Source organism: Lathyrus oleraceus, chromosome 5 (assembly GCF_024323335.1).
Source record: "Lathyrus oleraceus cultivar Zhongwan6 chromosome 5, CAAS_Psat_ZW6_1.0, whole genome shotgun sequence".
Classification (NCBI taxonomy): Eukaryota; Viridiplantae; Streptophyta; class Magnoliopsida; order Fabales; family Fabaceae; genus Lathyrus; species Lathyrus oleraceus.
In genome coordinates this window covers 344,179,299-344,195,301 of record NC_066583.1, presented here as the reverse complement: position 1 = coordinate 344,195,301, position 16,003 = coordinate 344,179,299, and positions in this window count along the sequence as shown.

The window sequence follows — 16,003 nt, the reverse complement described above, 5'->3', positions numbered from 1 at the left end:
GTGTAGAGTCGAGTGCTTTATTGCTGATCCAACGTTGTCCGTAACTGGATAACCATAAAGACAGTTGATGGGTACTCCACGAAGCATGCTGAGGGACATGAGTGACCTAGATGGAATTTGCCCATCCTGCATAACAGGATAAATGTCTATGGGCCCAATATTGAACTGGACAAGGATGACACGGTCTATGCCTTGTGTTCAATATAGACATAAGGGCAAAAGGGTAATTATACACATAATTATTATCACAGAAGGTTTTGTCAGATCACATGACATTTTCGTGTCTTGGGTAGCAGTGATGTGTTGCTAGATACCGCTCACTGTTTATTATGTTAAATACATGATTTAATATAATTGCCAACGCCGCGAAAACCTACAGGGTCACACACAAAGGACGGATTGATGAGAGATAGAGTAACTAAGGAATATCGTAAGGTACGGTGCCCTTAAGTGAGTTATGGAACATCGTAAGGTACGGTGTACTTGAGTAGAATACGAAATATGGTAAGATACCATGGGCTTAAGTGATTTTGGGCATATTATAAGATATGGGCCAAAATACACTTAAGTGGGCTTTTAGCTTGAAGCCCACACAAGTGGTTCTATAAATAGAACCCTTGTGCAGAAGCAAAATTTTTGCGGTTGCATTATTTTCGTTTTCTATCACTCTCTCCCTCTCTCACTCAAAGCCTTCACTCGTACCAGCTAGCACTGAGATTGAAGGAACCCGTTCGTGTGGACTGAGTAGAGACGTTGTCATCGTTCAACGTTCGTGATCGCTTCGTGGATTTGCATCAAAGGTTTTGATTGTCACAAGAGATCTGCATCAAAGGTTTTGATCGTTTCAAGAGATCTGCACCAAAGGTTTCAACCGTCACAAGAGGTAAATATTCTATCACTGATCATGACCATTCGTAAGGATCTCTAAAGGAGAAATTTTTAATTTCCGCTGCGCTTTGGGTCGCAATTCTCCTTCATTTGATACTATCAAAATCTTTCTGGCAATCTTCGGTCCAATCACAAGACTGATCTTTCCGAAGAAGCTTGAATATTGGCGCACATGTGGCAGTCATATGCGATATAAATCTTAAGATATAGTTCAAGCGATTGAGAAAACCTCTGACTTGCTTCTCAGTTTTGGGTGTAGGCATTTCTTGTATTTCTTTGACCTTGGCAGGATCAACTTCAATACCCTTCTCGCTGATAATAAAGCCCAACAACTTACCAGAACGAACACCAAAAGTACACTTATTGATATTCAAGTGGAGTTTATATTTTCTCAAACGCTGGAATAACTTCAACAAATGCTCAACATGCTCTTCTTTATCACTATATTTAGCAATCATGTCATAAACATAGACTTCAATCTCTTTATGTATCATATCATGAAAAAGAGTGGTCATAGCTCTCTGGTATGTTGCACCAGCATTCTTTAAACCGAAAAGCATCACTCTATAACAGAATGTTCCCCAGGGTGTACTGAATGTGGTCTTCTCCATATCTTCTGGTGCCATCTTGATATGATTATAACCGTAAAATCTGTCCATAAACGAAAAGACTTTGAATTTAGCTATATTGTCTACCAACATATTAATATGTGACAGAGGAAAATCATCTTTCAGACTAGCTTTATTCAAATCTCTATAATCAACACACACACACACGTTTCCATATTTCTTAGGAACATGCATAATAATGGCCACCCATTGCGAATACTCAGCGGTAATAAGAAATCCAATATCAATCTACTTCTGCACTTCCTCTTTAATCTTCACTACTATACCAAGATAAGTCCTCCTCAATTTCTGCTTGACTGGCGGGCATTCTGGCTTCAAAGGCAATCTATGCTCCACATTCTCATAATCCATACCAGGAATGTCTTGATAGGACCAAGCAAACACGTCAGAATAATCTCGAAGGAGATCAATCAACCCCTTCTTAGCTTCTAGACATAATTGAGACCCAATCTTGACTTCTTTTACATCATCCTCGAAACCCAAGTTGACTAGTTCAATTTGGCATTCAAGCGGATGGATGGCTTTCTCCTCGTGCTCAAGAAAACGAGACCACTCATCAAATACTTCTTCATCATCATTCTCTTCCTCAGCTTCAAACATAGGGAAATCAAAGTTTGAAGAGGGGGTAGGATCATTATATTCAATGGGTTTAAGAACCGACCTGCATAATGATTTGATATTTTGATTTTAGAGAAGTGGAGTGCAAAGAAATATTATGCAGATGGAAAGATTATTATTTATTTATGTTTTTTGTGATTACCATTTTCAGAAAAACAAAAAGTAAAAATAAAACATCTTAGATGTGGATGAATAAAATTGTACTTTATTGATGATAATAAGAAAATGCCCAATAATGTTCACTTGTCCCTTAGGCATAGGAGAAATATTTTTCTAAAATTAAATGAAAACAAATTACTTAGAACGGTGAATAACAATAGGAACATCAACAGCAACCCAATTGTTACAAGTCTGGCCATGTGTTACAAAGTTAGCGCAAGCTTCGCCTTCATCACTGTCTTTAATAATGGCAGTTGAGTGTTGATCATCCTCATGAATGAACCCTCCAATGTGGAAAATTGGTTGCATAACCTTGACATCGGCGTTGAATGTCCCTGGTTGAAATCCCAGCCCTGTCCTGTTCTTGTTCTCAGCGACTTCCACAACACGGCCCCACTTATCAATATGGCTAGCCTGAATAGCCTCTTGCGCATCTTTTAAAGAAGACATGGGTGCCCCTGTTTTCTTCAATTCATCAGCAATGGACAAAGCTTGGAACGACGTTCCAATTTCCTCTTCAGCATCAATGTAAGTAAAAGACGACAAATGGCTCACCAACAATGCCTTCTCTCCACCGACAAAGACAAGATTGTCATTCTTCACAAATTTCATCTTCTAGTGCAAAGTAGACGTCACAGCTCCAGCTTCATGAATCTACGGGCTTCCCAACAAGCAACTATAGGCTGAGTGGATATCTATCACTTGGAAAGTAATTTGGAAATCACTCAGACCTATATTCACTGGAAGGTCCACTTCTCCAATGATAGTTTTACGAGAACTGTCAAACGCTTTAATAACCATGCCGCTAAACCTCATTGGGGCGCCTTGATAGGAGAGTCTTGATAGAGTAGACTTCGGCAACACATTCAGTGATGATCCAGTATCAACCAACACATTGGATAGAGCGTCCTCCTTGTAATTCATTGAAATATGTAATGCTAAATTGTGATTCCTGCCTTTCTCAGGAAGTTCTCTATGCGCCTCAGAATTCATCAACAACGATAACACATAAATCTTTGACGGTGTTTGGAGAAGTTGCTCCACAATGTTAAATTCACTTCTTTTTATTAGTCGTAACACCTCATCATCATCGTTATACTTCAATTTGCTGGATTCACCAGACTGACACATTGGAGCACTAACTAGATCAACTGCAGGAATCTTTAACTTCTTTCCTATTGACACGTCTTCCACCACTTTCGGAAACACTTGACTGAACATGACCACTACGGGTCACCTTCTTAATATCCGCAATATTTACCACTGAATCTGTAACTGGAAGAGGAACCTCTTTACCATTTTCTATTATAGTGGCATTATATTGGCATGGCACAAATTTATCGGATGAGTAGGGGAAAGGGCCCGCTAACCATATTACCAACAGAAATACCGATCTATTGACATTATTGTTGTTGCTGCTATCAAATTGAATGACTACCATTCATGGGTCTTGAAAACTAGCACTATCACATTCACATCATTACCCCAATGGCGGGACTAGAAGATTTGGATAAGCCCTTCATCCATTAGTCTCTGAATATCTCTCTTGACAATTACACATCCGTGAGGGTTCACGCTACAGATCATACAACCTTCATGGTCATGTTCACAATCACTAACCAAGCAAATGTCCTTACATTACCACTAAAGATCTTATGATATGGAAGACATCATAAATCTTGAATTCTCTAGGACAACCATCTGTAAGACCCCAATTTTGACCCTAAGATCCCTCATGCAAGTTCATCATAAGCATTAGCATTGAGATCATGTCTTGGCATCCTCCTTACCCCTCTTTCATTGGATTTGTTTTGGGAGAGATCACCAAGTACTTTATGATTATATCATACTTGTATATTATCATTTTACTAACTAAAATACCAAAAATATGTCTTTGCATTTGCCTAACTCTTTTGTAGGAAGGGCATGATCTCATTGATTCATCAAGTTCACATCTACGGTTTGAGACCCTCATGAACAAAGATCACAACCAAGAATTGATTCAAGAATGGTTATGAACATCATATATGAGTCCCAATGTTCTCTACATGTTATATTGATCAATTTTTCTTCAAGAACTTTGAGGGTGATTTGCCTTCGAAACCCTAGTTTGACTGGGTATCTTGAGTAACTTCTCCAACAAGCTATCTCACCAATTGATCAAATTTCTCAAGGGACACTTCAAAATTAATCATATTATGCATATATTATCTACCATGATCCAAGAAAGTCAAAAGAATTGAAGGCTAGCAAGTTGGTTGATGGTGGTTGGCCAGATGGATTCATTTGATCAAAATTGGGTCTCCCTAGACCATATATCCTACAATTTTCACCATATGAAAATGACTCCAAGAAAAAACTTACTCTAAATGACATTCCAAACAACTTTCATGTTGAGACATAGAGTTATTTTTTCTTGGAAAATTATTTTCTATGTTGAAACATTATAGGTCATTTTGTCTAAACCCTAATTTGAAAGTCAACTTCCCAAGGCCATAACTTGCTCAATTTTTATGAGATGAAAGATTTACAAGTTGCACAATCAAATTGAATGTGTCTACTTTAGCTTTTATGTTTGTAGTGGGAGATAATTCAATTTTTTTGAGCATGTGATATGAGGTTACATTATAGGTCACTTTTTGATCAAGTGATTTTTCCAAACTTCAAAAATGCATAACTCTATCATTTCAAATCCAAATGACATGAAATTTGTGACCATTTTTAATGTATTTGAGAGATATACAACTTTGATGAAGACATTTTTCTCATTTGAAGCTCCTATAAAAAGTTAAGTAAGGTGGAATATTGAGACATATGGCTTGACACTTAGAAAAATCTTGATATGTCAAAAATTTCCAAACATCCACCTCAAATTTATCCAAGTTCCAAGCTCCAAATGAAAAATTGTTGAACATGAAAGTTGTTTCTCTTGATCTCACCTTTCCAAAGAGCTCAAAATCATTCATTTTGGATAAGAAATGCATAAGTTGCGCATGGCATAAACAGGGTGATATCACTTGGCAAGGATCAAACTTCAAACATCAATGCCCACTTGCCTTGCAATCCAAGCTTAATTCAGAACATCCAATATTCATTTGTGGACCTCAAGCAATCATTTCATGGGCCTGTGCGCGCCCATGCACCCTTGCATCACCATTTGCCAAAATTGGAAAGTGATTTGAAGTGTGCAATTATCAACTGTTTTGGCTATAAATAGAGCTTCAATTGCTCAGAAATTGACACACATTGGCGCCAGATTTGATCCCCCATCTCAAACCCTCACTTTGCAAAGGATAATCCTGAAAAATTCTCTTGAATTTGAGATTGAATTTCCACTGTTTTGAAATTCAATTCTCCAGGAATCCACAGCTTCTTAACCATTCAATCCTTCTCCTGCAAGCAAGTGGAGTGAGACCAAGCACAAGCAAGATCCAGATCAGTTGAATCCAGACCTCCATTGAAGGTATTTTCCAGAAATCTTGAACTCTTCGATTCTCTCAAATTCTTGCTCAATTCTATTGATTCTTTGGTTGTCTGAAGTCCTACCAATGTAGGCAAGAAGATTGAGTTGCTCTGAGGTCAAATCGAAGCAACTCAGTTCATGTACCTCAAATTTCAACTCCATGTATCTCTCAATATACTTGGAGTTAGAGTGAATTGAGGTCAGATTCGAGCTCAGTGCCATTTTTTCTTTAAGATCATGTCCTTGTTTTTTATTTTGGTGATGGTTTATGATGGACCAGTCCGGTGAGGTCCACTGGAGAAGATAACCGGAGCTCTGGCTCCGGCGATGAGTAGGCAAAGCTCTGAACCACATGATCCATTCCTTTTGTTTTAATCTTGAGCGTTGGTTTTAATTACCACCTGTGCAGCGCTGTTGACTCAAGACCATGTGGAATGCGCGCTAGGGACCATCTGATCTACCACCTCAATTAATGAGGGAGATCAGATTGCCCACGTAGTTTTTATTTTAATTGCATTATTTTCAATAATTCATATTAAATTCAATATTGATCCAAAAAATATAGGACTTTCACCAAAAAAAAATCAAATATTTTTCTCTTTCATATTCTGAACTAAAATTATTTTTTGGATCATTATTAATATTTTTCATGAATTAATTGATTTTGTATTTGTTTTTAATTGTTTAAAAATATTTTTAAATATCCAAAAATTATGAAATTTTTTCTCCAGGTCCTTTGACCTTGTTTGACCTATGATAAATGTTATAGCCATTTATTTGGTGTTTTGATGAGATTTTAGGAATTGGACAAACCATATTTGATTTAAATACACTATTTTATTATTTTTAATTGAATAAATGCCAATTAAATTTGTTGACCAATTGTGATGACTTTGTTTATGTTTGACTCTTGTTGTTGGGCCTTGGTCAAGGTTGATTTGACTTTGTCAAACTAATATCATTGGATTTAGGGGATTGATGGAATGTACATTCCATCTCCCAAAATGAATGAATGATATTAATTAGATAAAAGTCCTCCTTTGACCAATTTGTGTTTTCATTCATCCCCTTCCCACTTCATCTCATTCCTCTTCTTCATTCATTCATTCCATTTGGCCTATGACATCTCAAAGTCCTAATGCTAATTGATTGAAAAATTGACATGAGTATGGATGAGATTAGGCCACACCTTTTGCATATTCTTTTTGTGTGTGGTATGTTTCATGAGCATAGTCCATTATACTATGTCTCTAACATGCATTAAAACCAAAATTCTATTGCCCGACCTCAAATAGTTGTGACTTCTACATAAGTCCAATTACGATTGCTTAACATAGCGTTAAATTTGTGACATAAAAGGCATAAGCATTCTAGTTAGTGAGATTGTAAGTCTCCCCTCTTTCATGGTATTGTGTGGAAACTTGGCCTTCTTTCCTTCCTTTGGAAGATGTTTTGGCTCAAGGATCCATGCTTGTGATAAGTGGATTGAGTGTTCTCCAAAGAATGTCTTGAAATGAAAAGCAAAAGTAAAACAATACTAACTCCTAACCTACTAACTACTAACTTTTAATTTCAAGCTTTTACTTTAATGCAATTTACTTTTAGCATTCTATTTCATTTGTCATTGTTCATATCATTCTAATTGTTTATGTTAATGCATTTTTCACTTTGTCCATTTGGACCATATTGTGTGATATATTTTGTTTGTGTATACTTTGCTTGTTTGTGTGGTCTTTGACCATTAATGTACATAATAATAACAAAAACCCTAAAAAACTTTTGAGTGGACTGTTGGTTTGATCTTGGACAAATGGACTTAGAATCTAGGCAACCTTCCTATGCTAAAGGACTTGGCCAATGCTAACTTGTTAAGAACCAAGTGCTTACAATTTGAAATTCATCTGATACATCTTTGAAGACATCTATAAGTTCATCTACAACATGATCATTGTGAAGCTGTTATTTTGAACCTGTGACTTGTGGAATTCATCTGTTACATGGGAAATTTTTTGAAGAAGATCATGGAATGGATAAGCTTAGATGAGGCCATCTTTATTTGATGCCTTGCTCTTCAAGATAATATAATTGTGCATTTGTGTGTTGTTTGATTCTAAAAGTCCAAGGGAATTCTGGGTTTCTATTGACATTTTTGAATATTGGATTGCTACCCATTTGGTCAGATCTTTTCAACTCAAAACTTTTAAATTTGTTCATAGGATAGTATCTTCATCTTCTCCCCATTTATTTAATTTCAAAATCTCCCCCTCCATTTTTCAAAGTCTTCTTTGTGTGAACTACTCTTTGTTCTAAACTTTGACCACTTTTGCAAAAAAGGATAGAAACTTTGGCCTTATGCCATTGCATTTTCAAACTTCTTTTCTTAAATAAAACTTGTAAATAAACTTAACTATACTTGACTTAAACTTTCAAAAGCCAAAAAGAACTAACTCATTCAAACCATTTTAGGCCTTTGTGCATTTCAAACTTAAATTTTGTTAAAATTAATGCATCCACTTTGAAATTTGTATCACGGACTACGAGGTTTTAATCCCTCATTTTTATGTTGGTACATAGGCACAAGACCAATGGTCTTGTCAAACACAAAAATATAATTAATAAATTCTTTTATCATCTCCCCATTTTATTTGTTTGTAAACATCACTTTGTACAAAATACATATGCACACAAAAAGGGATCCCTATGAGTACCTAGAACACTTTGGGTGCTAACACCTTCCCGCTACATCGTCCACCATATTCACTGATGTGTTGCCATAAGGAGGCAACGAATTAGCTTTCACGTTTGGCGCTCTGTCCTCAAAGGACACCATACCACTCTTCACAAGCTTCTAAACTTCATACTTTAGTGGATAGCAATTCTCTATATCATGACCAGGGGCTCCCTGGTGAAAAGCACAATGAAGATCAGGCTTGAACCACCATGGTAGTGGCTTAGGAATTTGTGGAGGGTTCCTCGGATGGATAAGATTCTCGAGTACCAAGGATGGGTACAACTCTGCGTACGGCATAGGAATAGGGTCAAAAGACACCTTCTTCCTTTCAAAGTTTTACTGATGATTGTTGTTGTTGTTGTTGTAGTTGGTTCTTTGTTGTGGTTGTTGCTGATGTTTGCTGTTGAATTTGAAGTGATTGATTGTTGGAAAAAACTGGAATCACTGAAGATACCTAGTGCTGATGCTGACGGGATTGGAAACTTTTCCTCACATGAGGCCTCCTATGCCTCCCTGTTGATACTGCATTAGTCTCCCCTTTCTTCTTCTTAGAGAAACTCCCACCATATTTCTTGTTGGTTGATGCTTCTTCTTTGGACAAACGCCCTTCATAAACTCCTTCCTCTAATATCATCCCCATAATCACCATCTCAATAAAATCATTGAGGGCACTTGCGATCATACGTTCATAATAAAATGAACTCAGTGTATTCAAGAAAATCTTGGTCATCTCTTTTTCTTCCAAAGGTGGACTGATTTGAGCAGCAAGCTATCTCCATCTCTGAGCATATTCTTTGAATGTCTCATTCTCCTTCTTTGACATCGACCTCAACTGAACTCTATCTGGTGCCATATTAATGTTGTACTTATACTTCTTAACAAGTCATTGAAAGTACAGACGCTTGCATTGTCTAGACCCATGTACCATCTCACAGTTGCTTCAGTCATACTATCCTGGAAGTAGTGAATTAGCAGTTGATCATTATTAGTTTGAGTAGACATTTTCCTAGCATACATAACAAGATGACTCAACGGACAAGTATTCCCTTTCTATTTTTCATAGTCCAGGACGTTGAATTTCACTAGAATTTTAACATTAGGAACCAAACCGAGTTCAACAACACTCTTGCCAAATAAGTCGTTTCCTCTCAAAGTCTTCAGTTGCTTGCGCAACTCAAGAAATTGATCATTCATCTCATCCATCTTCTCATATACATCAGGACCTTCATGAGGAAGAGTATGAACGATAGGAGGAGATACTTACATGACCGGACTGGATGCCGATAGAGAAACAAAAATGGGCGCATACCCTTCAGACACAAAATTTGGTGGCATTCCCCAAGGGAATCTAGCAGGCATAAAAGGAATAGATTGGCTAGCCGCCACAGGAAGAGTTGATGAAGTAATCTCCGAGATGATAGTCCTTTGAGGAGGGGGAGTTGCAGGAGGAGGAGACAAATGGTTCTGAGTAGCAATCACAAATTCCATTAGCGTCGTAAGTCTGGAGATCTCATCCATTAGCTCTCTATTCTCTTGCTCTAGATGCTTCATTCTTCGCAAACAATTAGCTCGAGTGTTATAGTGGTGAGTCAACTTGGCTTATACATAGAAAAAGAACTGATAAGACACTTGGCGGTAGAAACCTGTTATGCAAATGATGCATAAAATGCAATGTTTTCATTTTAATTTCAAGGAATATATGAAGTCTTATTTGCAAATATAATAATGATTAACAATAGTAATTCAGTTGACCAAAAAATATCTTTTTATTCATAAAGTTTGGAAGGATTACACTGAGTAAAATTTCAGAAACCAAAATACGAATACAAGAGAAAAGGAAACTATCATCCTAAGGATCCTTAGTGACTGCATCAGAAGATGTAGCCAAGGGAGTATGTTTCCCACGGATGCGTCGAATCTCTGACTCGAATGACGTCTTCATCTGAGCCTTCTCGAGGACAAGTTCATTAATGATCTTCTTCCAAGCACCATAAGGATGAGGCATGTTAGAGGAAAGTAAATCCTATGGATCTCTCTGTCTCTTCACTGCATGCTTCTCCAGAATCTCAATAAGTGCATCTTTGTCTTTTGACTCATGTTGCAACTCTTCATGCTTTCCGCTCAAAGCATGGAACCACTCTTCCCACAAGTCTTTCTCTTGCTTCATCCTGGAGAGTGCATCTTATAACTCCTCTATATCTTGGTTAGGGAGATTTGATGGCTCAACCACAACCATAGACATAGGTCTTTCACAAGCGTACGACATCTTCAACTCCAAAGCTCTCTTCTTCACCCAAATAGTGTGAGATCCAAAAGCTACACAGTTGCGTGGACCAAGCTCGGATCTTCCTTTCCTATGCATATTATGCCAAACATGCATCATCCTTTTCTTCAAATGTTGGGGATCTTTACCCTCCTGATAGAATAAATCCTCTAACTGAACGTTATTAGGCTTATCTCTCAAGGGGAATCCAAGTTGACGACGGGCCAAAGTAGGGTTATAGTTGATTCCTCCTTGTGTACCAATGAGGGGTACATTAGAGAATTCACCACAAATATCAATAATGTTCAAGATACTCAATGCAGAATCATACCAAATAATATCATCATTAGTGAGAGACATAAGTCTCTGAGACCATCATAGACATTGCTTGTTCTCCAAAAAAGAAGGCGTCTGAGGCAAGTGCGAAATAAACCACTTGTACAGAAGAGGAACACAACACACAATAGTCCCGCCACCTTTAAAATTTCTTAAATGCAAAGATAAATACATGTCACCCAACAGAGTAGGAACAAGATTTCCAATCAAGAAGATTCTAATGGCATTAACATCAACAAAACCGTCAATGTTAGGGAAAAAAGTTAAACCATAGATGAGCAGAACAAAAATAGATTCAAAAGCATCCATGCTTCCGGCTTGAGAAAAAACAGTAGCTCTACCAATGAGGAACTCAGAAGTCAACCCAAGAATGCCTCCTTTCTTCACCAAATGCACATCAATCTCAGATTTCTTCAGATGCAGAGCTTCGACTATGACATGAGATCTGGGAATCTCCTCTAATCCACTGAAAGGTACTTTGTTAGATATGGGTACACCCAAGAGACGGGCATACTCCTCCAACATAGGCATAAGCTGATAATCGGGAAAAGTGAAGCGATGATAGAGAGGATCATAAAACTGCACCGAAACACTCAGAAGTCCTTCAAGCATATTAGTAGATAACATGGACAAAAGCTTCCCATGATGTTGCTTGAAGTCCAAATGATCTAATACAAAGGATGACAACTTCCTTAATTCCTTCAAATCAGGACATCTGAAATTGTACTTCTTAGTGTTCCTTCGTCCATAATCAATGGTCTGAAAATATTGGCAAATAAGACCTTAGTTTCCTTGAAATTTATTTTTCTGTGATGAATGTTATGATGCATGTATGCATGAATGCAACAATCACAAACAAGGGATCACACACAAGGAAAACACAAACAAAGGTCAAGGGATGGATCAAGTCATCATCAAGATCAATCATCCATTTTGGTGAATTCAGGTTTTCACCTTATCAACACCCAAGTTCCATTGATATTTATGAGACTTGATCGGATCAACCAAGAATCAAAGGATTTGTTGCGATTCACGAGCATGGAGTCAGGTTAAGAGCCATCCCAAAGGAGTGTACTAAGGATAAACACCTGTAGATCATGTTCTAAAAAGTTCCCAGAGTATTGATCCCATCTATCAGATATTATAGGTTAAGATGATCGACTCATCAATCTATAATATTCTCAAGAGAGACTTGTCTAAGTGTAGTATCGCGTAACAAATGTTATCAAGTCTACACTTGAATAATCTCTGCACTACGTCCTAAATAGGCTAAGTTGTATTAAATGTGAAGGTTGAGAAAAACAAGAAAGGGGGTTTGAATTGTTTTCACAGACAATAAAAACTTTTGGAGTTTCTACACACACAAATTAAAAACAAACAACACAGAAGTTATCCTGGTTCGCTTGAAATTCAAAGCTACCCCATTCCACCCTACCAAGGTCATTTCACCTTCAAAGAGGACTTAATCCAATAATTTAGAAAGATTGCAACAATGTGTAAGAGTACAATGATCTCTTAGACCTCTCAATTCTACAGACTTCAGATGTCACTTGAGGAACATTACAACAACTATTTTAGAAATACAAGAAGGTGTTTAATGCTTCTAGGTAAGCAATATGAACACAGTAAGAACAACAAAATTTCACACTAAGAGCAACAACTCATGTGATAATGTAAAACAAGAATTAGTGAATGATAGAAATTTGTATGTACATAATTCTTGTAGGATAGCTTCGTATCTTGGTATGATGATGGTTGGACCTTTTTATAGTGCTTGGAGATGATACCGTTGAATGTAGCATTGATGCTGATATCTTGTCAATACTGGGACTTAATGACATTAATTTTGTTGTCCTTTCCATAAAAATTTAGGAGAGTATTCAATTTTATCCATATATAGATTTATACCGTTTTTGGAATACTTTATTGTTAAGTCTTGATCTGATATTTTGGGCATGAATCAGAGTGCATGGAATTCAGATACTTCTTTTAGATCTTGTATTCTTCAGATAGTTTCCTGATGTGTTTTCTTTAAAAGTTCTTGATTGATCTATAATTTGACCTTCTTCATATGTAATGATCATTAGAGAATTCAAGTGTGGGATCCTTCAGATGCAGAATATCAGAGTCTTCAGATGACAACGCAAATACTTTTAACTTTAAGGCAATTGTTCTGGACTTGTGTGACGTTAGTTGTTCTTTCATCAGATTCATTTATCGTTAGAGCCCTGCACACTTAGAGAATTTTATTAGGCTACCAAAATATTTCATCCTTTGTTATCATCAAAACTTGGAGATAAATTGCATAACCAAAATATTGTTCTAACAAAATGTTCTTCGGTTCTCAACTTCTCGGACCCTCAGGTCAGAAAAGGTAATGCCTATCCATGATTAACTCGTGTGACATCAATAATTCCAAGGGGGTCTCCACTGAGTAGATGGGTACCAAGCTAACTTTCTAAGGACTACTCCACACAAGTTGAACATGACTATACCATCCTCATATCTTAGTTGCACTCAAGTTCGGGTTAGAACTTATGTCACCACTCAGAGATCACAAAGCACAACAGACAGATTATATCATACAAACAATATACAAACAAACATCAAACATACAAATATATACACATAAAAATTACGCTAAAACCACTGAGGAATACTCTCCAGCAGAGTCGCCATTTAATTTTTGTAGCGATAAATTTGTGACCATCAAGCTATGGATAAACTTGACGTCAGTAAAACCAGAGTCGCCACCGCGCGTTTATTTTTTCCAAAGGAAAAGGGAAAAGTACGAACAAAACCCAAAGATAATAAGTTTTCAAATAAAAACTAATAAAATGCCAGAGATTACAGGTAAGGGGGTTACTTACACATAGGGAAGGTGTTAGCACCCAAAGTGTCTTAGGTACTCCTAAGGAGCCCTTTTTGTTTGCATATGTTTTTGGGAATAAATGATGTTTGATAAAATATAGAGTTTAGGGATGAGAAAAGAATTCATTGATTATATTTTTTTGTTTGACAAGACCTTCGGTCTTATGCCTACGTACCAACATAAAAAATGAGGGATCAAAACCTCGTAGTTCGTGGTAAAATTTTCAAATAAGTTGGTGAATTGATTTTAATAAAAATTTAACAAGAAAAAGGGAACAGAAAGGCCAGGCGTTTGAATGGGGTTGTTAGTTCTTTTTGTCTTTTTGAAATTAAAGTCAATATGGTTAAGTTTATTCATAAACTTGATTTAAGAATTTTTTTTAAAAATTCAGTGGCATAAGGCCAAAGTTTCTAATCATTAAAACATGTCTAAGTTTGAAATCACAAGAAAAGAAAGTTTTTGAAAGGAGGGAGAGATTTTGAAATTAAAGAAGTGGGAGGAGATGAAGAGACTACCCTAAGCAAAATTTAAAAGTTAAGAGTTGAAAAGATCTGACCAATAGGAGGCAATCCAACAGACAAGAATGTCATATAGAAACCAATTTTCCTTTGGACTTTAATCAAGCAACAAGCAATAAGTAATGAGCAATATCCAAACATCATAAAGATCAAGGTATCAAATAAAAATATCCATAATATCTAGGCAAGCATTCCAATAGCTACCAGTCTTCAGTATCTTCCCATGTATCAGATGAAATATTCCTTGATCAACTCAGAACAAAACATTAGACATAGACAATAATAACAAAATAACAATGAAGCACAAAGACAAAGTAGCAAATGAATCAAAGGGAACCAAGATCTTGTATCAGATGAAAGCATAGTCAAAGATAGCCCAGTCTCAGATGTTGGCATTGGCCAAGTCCTTTAGCATAGGGAATGTTGTCTAATCCTAAGTCCAAAAGTTCAGATCAAACCCCAACGTTCCAACAAATGTTTTTTAGGGTATTTTATTGTTATTAAATGTTTTAAGGTCCTAAGACAACAAACAAACAAAAAAGACAAACAATAATATAGATACAAACATAAGATATGGCTCAAATGAGCAAAGTGAAAAGTACTTGAAACATAAACAAGTTGCATGTAAATGGTAATGAATGATAAATGTACTGAAATTTAAATTGCATAAGGTAAATGACTTGAAAGTAAATCAATATTAATTAAAACCTTAGTCAAAGGTTACTCAAATGTTAGTGTTGAGTTTTAATTGATTAAGTCATTCTTTGGAGAATACTCAACCATTCATTCATAAGTATGAACATTAAACCAAGACATCTTCCATGAGAAGGGATCCAACTTGGATAATTCAACAAGAATGCCACTAGCTCTCATGAAAGGAAAAAAGGTCACATTTCCATATAATGCCATAAATAATGGGAGACTTACAATCTCACTTACTAGAGTGTTATGCCTTCTTGATCAAATTTAGCTATATGTTAAGCAATCATAATTGGACTTATGTAGAAGTCACAACTATCTGAGGTCGGACAATAAAAATATAGGTCTTAATGCATGTTAGAGATTTGGAACAAAGAACTAAACTCCTAAAAAATACCACACACTAAAAGAAATTGGGAAGGGCCTATTTCAGCTAGACTTGTATTGATTCATCTGACACAAGGTCATTGATGAATCAATTAGCATTTAGACATTAGAGAAATCATTGGCCAAATGAAGGATTGGAAAAGAATAAGGATGAAGATGAAAAGGGGAGCGAAAACAGAAACACAAATTGATCATGAGAGAAATTTCATCTGATCAATACCATCCATTCATTTTGGGAGATGAAATGTACATTTCATCAGTCCCCAAAATCCAATGGTTTTAATAAAACAAAAGTCAAATCAACCATGACCAAGGCCCAAATAGAAATTCAAACATCACAAGACCATAAAAATGGCTCAACATAATTTTTAAACATTTAATCACTTAAAAATCAAATTAAAAGTGAATTAAAATGCATTTTAATTTCTACAAAACCTTAA